This window comes from Lacerta agilis, chromosome 7 (genome assembly GCF_009819535.1).
Source record: "Lacerta agilis isolate rLacAgi1 chromosome 7, rLacAgi1.pri, whole genome shotgun sequence".
Classification (NCBI taxonomy): Eukaryota; Metazoa; Chordata; class Lepidosauria; order Squamata; family Lacertidae; genus Lacerta; species Lacerta agilis.
Genome location: NC_046318.1, coordinates 85,225,735 through 85,236,843, shown reverse-complemented (window position 1 = coordinate 85,236,843; position 11,109 = coordinate 85,225,735).

The window sequence follows — 11,109 nt, the reverse complement described above, 5'->3', positions numbered from 1 at the left end:
CCCCCCCCCGGACCTGCTGCCTCTTCTTCCTCCTCCTCCTCCTTCGCTCGCTCTCTTCCTGACAGCAGCCTCTCCTGGGCTCCTTCGCTGTCCCGGGCAGGGCAGGCGTCCTCTTGGCAGCTCTCCTCCTCCAGCCAAGCGCCCCCTCCCTCCCTCCTTCCCTCCCTCCCAGGCAGCCGGACAGGCTGGCCTGACCTTTGCCAGAGCAGCTGCCTCTAGGGCCAGCCCCCAAGCGGCTCAGCCACTAAATTTAAATCCTGCTGGCTGCCTGCAGTGCACCCCACCACCTTAAGATCAAAGGGAGGGAACCACCCTCCTAGGAGAGACCCACAGCGCTCCAGGCCCCCTTTCCCTAGAGGGCAGGCAGGTATGCACACACACAAACACACACACACACACAAACCCTCAGGATTCATCTCTCTCTCACTCACTCACTCAGACTTTGCTATCAGTGACAGAGCTCAGCCTCGGAAGCGTGAGTCCGCTGTGCATATGCAGAGTGCTATTTGCTTGCAACGGATTCAGGGGCGAGCTATCCAGAGTCCCATCTATTTGTTGGCTTGGTTTACATTCTCCAGCAAAGAAAAAAGGAAGTTTTCTGGGCTACTCGCAGATAAGACAGAGAACATCTTCCATGTTAATGAAAGAAATCCCTCCAATCACGCACACGGAACCTATAATTTTCAGTCAAAACAAAACAAATAAATAAATAAATAAATAAATTCCTTCCAGTAGCACCTTAGAGACTGTTGTAAGAATTTTAAGGTATTTTATTTATATATAATAATTGTTATTAATGTACCAAAACAAATAAGGCCACATGTCTGAAAACCAGCACAGGAAGACAGGCCTCACTCCATTTTTGACTCCCAACTGACCAAGTATTTCTTTGTCTCAGGAACAAAGGGGGAGGGGGGTTGCCCTTCCAGCTACTCAGCAGCCCTCTGCCTGAGTGATAATCTCTGGCATCCTGATATCTGAGTGTCAGACAAAAGGGTGTGATTAACTTGGCTGGGATATAGGGAAATGTAAATACCTTTTGTTTCACTTGATGGGTTTTTGGTGGAGGGCAAGAGGAGGCAGGGGGCAGGGTCCAAGATGCTCAGATCACTGCTACCAGACCCTCCCAATTTGTGATGTAATTCTAATGTATGGAGGGGTGGTCTTGAGCTGGAGGGGGGCAATTTCAAAAAGTCTATATAGGAGCTTGTGCGCATTTGTTCGGGGTCTTTTGCTTGCAAGACACCCTGCTGCAGCAGTTCTAATAAAGGGCTACCGCCTTGCTTTGAGAGATTTTGTATTGTCTCTATTTTATTCTTAAGTGCTCTTGAGAGGAGGGGAGCCCTACTAAGGCTCTCCCCCGGGTTCATGGACTCCCTTCTGGGGTTGAACCTAATTTTTATAACAAGACCAACTCAGTTTGTTCTTGGTATGAGCTTTCGTGTGCATGCACACTTCTTCAGATACACTGAAACAGAAGTCATCTCACCCCTTGCTTTTTCCTGTAAGACCAATTGAAGTCGTTAACAGTCGCCAACAGGTTTTCCCACACCTATCAGCCAATCCCCCATTCCCACCACCCTTCTGAGTAATACCCCTCCCCACTCCCTCACTATACTGTATGTAAAGGTCTGGTGACTTCTGTTTCGGTGTATCTGAAGAAGTGTGCATGCACACGAGAGGGCAGCCCAGGACCTCCAGACCCACTGCCCAGTTTGCGCCCCACGGAGTCACTTGGGTGCTAACGCAGCATAAACGAGTCACCGGTTTTTGCAGCGGTGGGACTCTCCAGTGGTTTGACTTCACTCCCAGAACCACACTCCATTGTCTCTCGAGACACACAGGGGCCAGCAACAACAACCAAAGACTGTTGGGCTGAAATATTTGTTCCACAACCCTCAGATCACGATAAGCACCGACACTCTTACAGTCTGACGAATTCACAGAGGAGGAAATTATCTCTCAACAGCTATTGGCCATGATTACTATGCCGAACCTCCAGTGTCAGCGGCACTCTACCGCTGAACAGCAGTTGCTGTGGAGCAACAGCAGGAGAGTAGTGGTGGCCTTGAGTCTGGCTTATGGGCTTCCCAAGAGGCATCTGCCTGGCCACTGCGGGGAGGGGAGGATGCCAGTTCAGAATGGCCTTTGGTCTGATCCTGCCGCAGGGTTCTTTGGTGCTCCTAGCTGGGGGTGAGGGTTTGTGGCTGCCAAGAATGCCCCACCCTTTCTTCAGCAAAAGGGTCTCTGTGTCCCGCTCCCAGTCCAGGAGAGGGCACATTTTCCCACCCACCCACCCTCCCAGGATCATCTGCAGGTCACAAGCAGGAGGGAAGGAAGAGAGGCGGAGACACAGAGGGACGGTCAGCCGCTGGCTTGAAGGAGAAAATGTCCTTCGGGGTGGCTCAGATATCAGCAGCTGGTCAAGACATTCCTCCTGTACTGCAGGAGCCTCTTTCTAGGCTTGCAAGGAGGGGTTGCAGAGAGAAAAGGGGGTTTCTGCTGTTTGTCAAGTCAAGGCCTGTGCTGTGGGATCATTCAAATGCTTTAGTTGGAAATTTTGAAGTGCAGGAGCTCATCGTGACAGCCCCCCAGATCTATGGTGCAAGGAAAGCCCCCCCCCCCAAATGCAGGCATCTGTGCTGATCCAATATTTGACACACACACACACACACACACACACACACACACACGACTTTGTTGAACTCTGACTTTCCACTGCAGAGCCTCTTCCTGGAAAACACACAGAGCTTTGAGGAAGAAACAAAGCGTCTCTGGTCTGCTGCAATGCAACCTTTAGCTTTGGGATTAGAAAGGCAAACAACCTTGCAGAGATGTGTGGCCATTTGAACTGCGAGGGCAGAGCGAGGCAAATCCCTGCCAGCTCCCCTGGCCTTTCTGGTAAATGATGTCCTCGCTCCTGATAGGGAAACCGGCAGGGGGAGCGCTCTTCCTGGAGACCTGCTGACAAGGCGGCCAGCCGGGAGTCACCGGATCGCCTTTAGGACACTTCCCCTGGGCCCCCGAAACCCCCTCCACATGTTTCCCCACACGGTCTCACAAGCAGCACACGGATTTTCCCCCAAAACCCCTTCAAAAGGCTGTACATAAAGCCTAAAAACCCGTACCGCTTCACCTGTCAGAAGCGCTTCGCTACACACCATTTTCTCAATGAGCGGCAGGCCCGCCAATCAGGAGCATGCATTCAGCTCAGCCTGCAAAATGGAACGTTCAGCTCAGCTACAATGATTCGATCATCACCTTCACGCTTGACTGAACGCTAAGTGGGTATTGACAGGCTCCCTGCTGGGAGAACAATGGAATCGAAACCAAAATGTATCCAGTCGGGGAAACTATTAATTATAACTTGCAACAATGTATCAAATGGACAATTTAGATGCTGGGCGGCCTGTTTTGACAGCTCGAAATGTTTATTATTGTAAAATCCATAACTCCTGAACGCAGTGTCCAATCTGCTCAGTTCGAGTGTCTATCTTCTCCTCAGGAGATGGACTCTCCATCCCCTCGGTTCCCGCCATCCTCCAACCATCAGAAGTACACTTTCTTGAACATATATAATTTTTGGACTTTTGTGTCGATGACCTCCATAATCCTTTCAGCGGGCAGTCACGTCCTCATCCAGGTGTAGGAGGAAATGCACCCCTCCCAATAATCCACTCAAACTCCATCCATCAGTTACCATAGTAGCAGACATCCTCCCAAGGATCCCCTATTGTTCTTCCCCGGTGGAAACTCTCCATGTGTATTGTACCCACCCTTAAACCATTTACCTGTTCCTGCCACCTTGATCGTTATGCTAAACTTGTTTTCCCCATATGCAGATCCTGGAAACCCCCCTTCCTCCTGTCAATCATCTGACGTTTTTCCCCATGTGATGATGACGTTCCTGAAGTGTATTCTGGGATGTTTTGTGAAGTTTTAAAAGTCCATGTCACCCCTTTCCCCGTTGAACAGTCTTGGCTGCTCCTGTTGCGCAATAAAGCTTCTTTGCTTTACTTTGCTCCTGGCTGGCTTCCTCCTTGATCTCCGCAGAACCCGTGGGCTTCTCTCATAGGGCCAGGTGGGCAAGCACACTTGGGATTTTTCCGTAACACTCCTGGCCTGGAAGAGGTCCCAGAGCCGGGCTCCCCCTTACACACCACCGACCCTCCATTGCTCTGCACTGGATCGATCCACTTGGCACCTGGTGCTCTGGCAATTAAGTGCAAATATCTGGGATCTAGGAAGGAAGGGAAGCAGAAAAATTGTGGCTTGTCTCGCCCTTTTTGTTGTTGTTGTTCAGTCGTTCAGTCGTGTCCGATCTTCGTGACCCTATGGACCAGAGCACGCCAGGCACGCCTATCCTTCACTGCCTCTCGCAGTTTGGCCAAACTCATGTTAGTAGCTTCGAGAACACTGTCCAACCATCTCATCCTTTGTCGCCCCCTTCTCCTTGTGCCCTCCATCTTTCCCAACATCAGGGTCTTTTCCAGGGAGTCTTCTCTTCTCATGAGGTGGCCAAAGTACTGGAGCCTCAACTTCAGGATCTGTCCTTCTAGGGAGCACTCAGGGCCGATTTCTTTGAGAATGGATAGGTTTGATCTTCTCGCAGTCCATGGGACTCTCAAGAGTCTCCTCCAGCACCATAATTCAAAAGCATCAATTCTTCGGCGATCAGCCTTCTTTATGGTCCAGCTCTCACTTCCGTACATTACTACTGTCTCGCCCTTTTAACGCATGCTTATTGGATGGAGTGAGTTTCTTTTTAATCCACGTTAAGAATATTGAGTTGTGGGTTGCACTAGATTACCCTTGGGGTCCCTTCCAGCACTACAATTCTAGGAACAGAACATCAGCCTGCTAGATCAAGCCAATCCTGCAAGCTGGACCAGCAGTGGAGCAAGCCCATCGGGCGCTTGGGACAGCGTGCATGCCCTGTGCCAGGGGCGGAGCCAACCACCCGCGGGGGCGGGGCAAGCCAGGGCAGGACGCTCCGCGGAGTCTGCCTGCCTGCCTCCTCCCACCCAGCCGCCCCACAGCTGAGGAGGAGGCAGCGGGTGAAATGTTTGGGGCAGTGTGGAGCCTTCGGGCGCCCCAGCCACCGCATCACTCCCAGGAGAGACATGTGGCTCGGGTGCACTGCAGGCCCCGCGGTGAGTGCCGCCCAGCATTTTGTCACCCCCCTCAGTGGTGACACCCGGGCGGACCGCCCCCACTGCACCCCCCCTTCCTCCGCCCCTGAGCTGGACGTGATCTGGCCACCTGCAACTCTCAGGAGCTGGTATTCATAGATCCCCAGACCCAAGATCAGCACACACACACACACACACACCCTGCCTTCTGGCGCCTCAGTGGTGAACCTCCAGCCAGCCAGAAGAAGCTGATTCAAATGGTTCTCATGGGTTCATCCTGGAATCCAAGCTGCTGGTTCTACCTGCAAGGCCTCTCCCCCCTGCATGACCCTGCTGACACCCCCCCCCCCCGGCTGAGATGTTGCAAACTCGTCCGCCTGGCCCCTTGTCCAGCAGGCAGGTCAAGCAGGAACCAGCACAGGAATCCTCACAATTATTTAGCCGGACCAGGCAGGTTTGTCCAGAGTCGAAGGTCTGCCTCTGATCCTGGGCTTTGTTTTCCTCTGTTCTGGTGCGTCCTGCCTTCCTCTCTGAACTGCTTTCGGAGAGATTGTTGCAGGCGAGAAACTAAGCCGAGCAAATGCTGCCTTTCTCCACACACAGCTGTCCTGGCGCAGGGCTGAGCTGAGCTGCCATCCAAACTGGCGCTTAGCCCCTTGCCCCACTCAGCCTCCACTGCCCTTTTCCACATGGCATCGTTGTGTCACCATACATCTTCCTGCTTCTCTTGAAACAAATGCTTTGGGCAAAAATAACGAAAGGCACCAATACAGGATGGGTGACACCTGGCTGGAGAGCAGTAGATGTGAAAAGGATCTAGGAGTCTTGGTAGACCATAAACTTGACATGAGTCAACAGTGTGATGCAGCAGCTAAAAAGGCCAATGCAATTCTGGGCTGCATCAATAGGAGTATAGCATCTAGATCAAGGGAAGTAATAGTACCACTATATTCTGCTCTGATCAGACCTCACCTGGAATACTGTGTCCAGTTCTGGGCACCACAGTTCAAGAAGGATACTGACAAGCTGGAACGTGTCCAGAGGAGGGCAACCAAAATGGTCAAAGGCCTGGAAACAATGCCTTATCAGGAACGGCTTAGGGAGCTGTGTATGTTTAGCCTGGAGAAGAGAAGGTTAAGGGGTGATATGATAGCCATGTTCAAATATTGAAAAGGATGTCATATAGTGGAGGGAGAAAGGTTGTTTTCTGCTGCTCCAGAGAAGCGGACATGGAGCAATGGATTCAAACTACAAGAAAGAAGATTCCACCTAAACATTAGGAAGAACCTCCTGACAGTGAGAGCTGTTCGACAGTGGAATTTGCTGCCAAGGAGTGTGGTGGAGTCTCCTCCTTTGGAGGTCTTTAAGCAGAGGCTTGACAGCCATCTGTCAGGAATGCTTTGATGGTGTTTCCTGCTTGGCAGGGGGTTGGACTGGATGGCCCTTGTGGTCTCTTCCAACTCTAGGATTCTAGAATTCTATGATTCCTGTGGCACCCCCAAAAGCCAGCAAGCCAGCAAAGGCCAACCCAATGGCAAACTTTTGAGAATCTGAGTGTGTTCACATTGGCACCTTGGGATGCAGGGAAATGGCCTATTTTTTTCACAGCTCCCCACCCCCACCCTTGGTTGTTCACATCAGCATGGCTTCATTAGTGTCAGATTCGTTTGCTTGTGTGCACACGGGAGGGGCTCGTTGATGGGGCAGGGGTGTCTTCACCAAGGTGCTCAGACCTTGCAAGGGATCAATTAGGAACTTAAGGACTCCGAGTGGTGCTCTTGTGCTCAGCTTAAACTAAATAGCTTTAATTGGGTTTTGAATAATGTGTTTAGAGTTTCGAATTTTACTGTGTTATTATCATCCTTGGTGGGTCATGCAAAGCACTGTGCTTTTTATAGGGTAGGGGGCGCCGGAGACGAGTTTATGGAACCAAGGGGGTGTTGGCCCCCCAAAGTTTGGGAACCGCTGCTATAGAGCAACAAAAGCGGGACAAGAATGGACCCAGAAAATTAGCTGTTTGAAAATTGGCAAGCGTTTAGCAGGAAGCTTTGGAAATAAAGCAGAACATCCAGTCCAAAACTTTGGCAAATGTAAATTAATATAAAGGGGGTGCTCAGTGTCCCCAGCCCAATTCAACCAGTTTAAACTGGAAGCACATGACATCCCCACCCTTTCCTCAGAACAATTGTATATCTTAATAATACTTCCAAGCCTGCTGCAAGGTCAGTTGTTCTTACGCCCATTTTGCAGATGTGAGACGGAAAGGAATTCATAAACCCCCCCAAGAGCCGGAAGGCACCTTGAGAGTCAGCCCTTTGCTCAACTCAGGATCAACAGCGCAACTCGAGGAGGGCTCCAGCTTACAGCTGAGCTTCAAACCAGGGACCTGCCACTCACAGCTCATATGCTCCACCGTCACACTGCATGAGCTCAAGCGGCTGAATTTCCAGGTCACCTCCTCTGAGGAAGCACGCCACGGCCGCCCCTCAATGTCCATGTGCTTTGGAAGGAACGGACTGTGCAGGTCAAAAGCTCCTCTCTTGGCACAGGCTGGCACAGTCCGGGTGCTGCTGCCAGCGGGCACCGGATGGCTGCTTGCTTGGCGCCTATCAAGCTGGCTATGACGCCCTGTCTTTTGACGGAGGCCCACCTGCTCTGCTGGCAAGCCCAGAGCTCTGAGCACCTCCCACAGCCATCCTTCAGCACCCAAGGCAGCCGGGAAGCATCTCCGCCGATTGTCACCTCTTTGCCCCGCGCATGGAAGTCATGAAACCAGACCCCACATGGCCTTCTCCCTCGCTGCAGGGTCTCCGGTTCCTCAGGACACTGTTGGCATCCATCAGCTAGGGGGCATGGCCTGTGAAGGTCGGGGAAGAGACAGCGAAGGAGGAAGCGTAAGGAAAGGATGCCAGATCAGGCCAGAGGCCCATCGAATCCTGCATCCTGCTCTCCCAGTGGCCAACCAGGTGCCCTTTAGGGGAAATCCACAACCAGTGGCTCTCCAGGGATCAAGACAGGGGACCTTCTCAGTTGAGGATCGATCCTGGGACCTTCTGTGTGCAAGGCAAGTGTTTTAAAACTATGCTGTGCCCCCCTCCCTGCCCATTCCTTGATGCCAGGCTGGGGTGCCAGGTTAGAGGAGGTTGGCCTAATGCGTGCCACTCAAAGGAGAGGGAAAGAGCTGGCAGGAAGGAAGCAGACTCATCCCTCGCTTTTTGGCAAGAGGATAAGGCCACTTCCTAGATCCCAGATGAGTGGCGGATGCTCACACACACACCCCTCAAGCACCTATTTCCCCTCTCTGACTCCCCTTGCACCGTAATGATGAGGGCATAATGGTGCTCTGTGGCAGTGGGGAAAACATTCAGCTCGCATTGGTGCAAAGCCCCCGCAAAGCTTTGTCGAGCCTTAACCCTGTTGTCCCCCCCCCCAAGCTGTGCAGAGGTGAGCGGGAGTGAAGGTGGGGGACCTTCATTCAGTACAGAGACCCACACAAACACAACCAGACGTCTTCTGAGGTTTTTACCAGAAACACTTTTAATGGTAGAAAAGGGTTGATCCAAAAGCTCCCCAGTTCCCCACTCCCTCCCCCAGTCAGCAACCCGGGAAAGTGAGAGCCCCCCACCTGAAGAAGAGGGCTTTGCCTCCAGCCAGGTAGAAGCCTTTGGGGGCCAAAGGCACATTGCTGTGGGGTGCGAGCCCTGCAGAAATGAGGAGTTTGTGTGCAAAAGCAGAACCGGCGAGGGTCCAAACTCCTGCTAAGCCACATCAGATGTCTTCCCGGAGCCCCAGTGACGAAGCTGGGCTGCCTCAGCATCCCTGACGCAACTCTGGCCAGGAAAAGAGGAAGGAAAGAGGTGAGACTGGAAGGCACAGTCACTCTCTGACCGCTGGGTTCCTGAGAACTGCTGAACAAAGTTATCTGCCCCAGGGTAGCCCAGGGCTCGGGAACAAACCGCCTGCATGGAAACGCAGCTCTGCAAGGGACAATTTGCTGGGTTTAGAATCACAGAATTGTACAGCCAGGGTGGCACTTTCTCCATTGGTTTGGATTGGTTGAAGGCCGAACCCTTTCAGCTCACAGCTCCTGCTTCGCTTCCCGGCTGCGGCCCCCCCAAAGCAAACTCCCCGGTGTGAGAGTGTGAGGACCAGGTTCAACCCTTAGGATGCCGGCAAAAGGGGCAGGGAAAGAGATCTGGGGCTCCTCTCAGCCACACAGGGCACCAGGGGCCTCTTTGTGCTGGAAGAGAGACCTCGTTTGGGCTGACAAACTGGAGGCGCAGCTCCTTGGTGGGAAAGCACAACGGCAGCAGTGCAGAACGCCCAGCCTACACTGCAGGGCTGGACAGGAGTCAAGAGGGAGACTTCCTCCTCCTCCAGAGGAGGAATGAGAAGCTCATCAGCCCCACCTGCTGGCCTCCAGGGGGCTGAGGGAGCAGGATTCCCCACATGGCAGGTCACAGAATTGCAAAGTTGAAAGGGACCCCCCCCCCAAGGGCTTTGGGAAGGAGAAAGGAGGGCTCTAGGACCTTGTCAGAGCCCTGGTGCCTCCTTGGCAAGGCCCGGCACCTCGCTTCCCTGGCTTTGGGAAGGCAGCACGAAGGCTGGGGGTGGGCATCAAATGATGCTGAGTGCCCCCCAAAAGGCCCGAGGGCCACGTGGGCCGCCCTGACCTAGTGCAAGTCCCTGCAATGCGGGAATCGCAACCAAAGCATCTCTGGCAGATTCCCAGGAGGAACGAAGACCCAAAGGAGCTCTCCACTTTCCTTTAGGAGGAACATGAAAAACGGGAAGGGGGGGGGAAGTCTCCTCTCCCTCATTCTCTTGCGATGAATTCTTTTTGTTTCCTTTGGGGTGGGGGAAGAGAGATGCAATCCGGCCAAGCTGCTGGCAGAGGAATTCAGCTGCCTCCTGGGCATGTGCAGAGGGGAAGGAAGGCAAAAAAACACCTAAGTTGGTCCTCAGTAGAGGGGCGGATTCCCAGCACCCACCCCATCTTGTGGCCACCCCTCGGTAGGTTGACAAGGATGCTCAAAGAGAGAGGTCACTGAATTTATTGCTTTATCAAAGGCAGGAGGGGGGGGGACACCAGGATTAAAAATATAAACAAGTCATTAGAAGAAGAAGAAGAAAAACACCATTATCTTTTTGAGACAAAGAGGATACAAAAGGTAATAGAAAAATCCACGCGGAGCAGCCTTTGCCAGCTGGTTGCCCCCTGGATCTCAGCCCAGCTGGGGGCTGGAGTGCAAAGGCTGGCGAAGGCCACACGGTAAAGACAGAGAGAAACATCCTTGATCGGGCTGGGGAGACACAAGGTTTGCGGCTGCCTTTCGAAGGCAGCCAGGCATGGTCAAAACAGGAGCGCTTTGCCCAAGAGGCGTACCCCCCCCCCCCCCCCGCAGAGGCAGGCCAGTTCTGCAGCTAGAACAGCCTCAACCCAGGAGCAGGAGAGCGGCAGAAGGCCAGGGCTGCATCTAAGGCGGCTGCAGCCCGGCAGGAAATAAGCGGCTGCTTCCCTACGCTCATGTCGGAAGCAGATGGGGACGCCTTGCAGTCACCGTTGTCGGGGCTCTGAGTGCCAGGGAGAGGCCGGAGGGACCAGGATGCACACAGACACCCGCTCTGCCAGACCTGCCCAGGGCTGGACTCGAACGAAGGGTGATGGGGAGAAGCCCCTTCCCTTATCTTCCTTGCACCTGCCAAGGCACAGGTGCCCCAGTCTCAGAAATGGCCACACTCTCCAGCAGCTGAGCCCCCTGAGGGCCACTTTGCCCGAGGAGAGACCCATTTTCCCGACATCCGCTTCCCAGCATGCACTTCTTCTCTGCAACAGAACGGCTCCGAGGAAGAGGAGAGGGGCATGGCGGGGGTGTCCGACAGAGCGGGAAAGGGGCGCCCCCCCACACACAGGGGAAGGACACGTGGGAGGGTCTGGAGGGGAGGGTTGGCGTGCCTCCAGCCTCCTGCCCCCCCC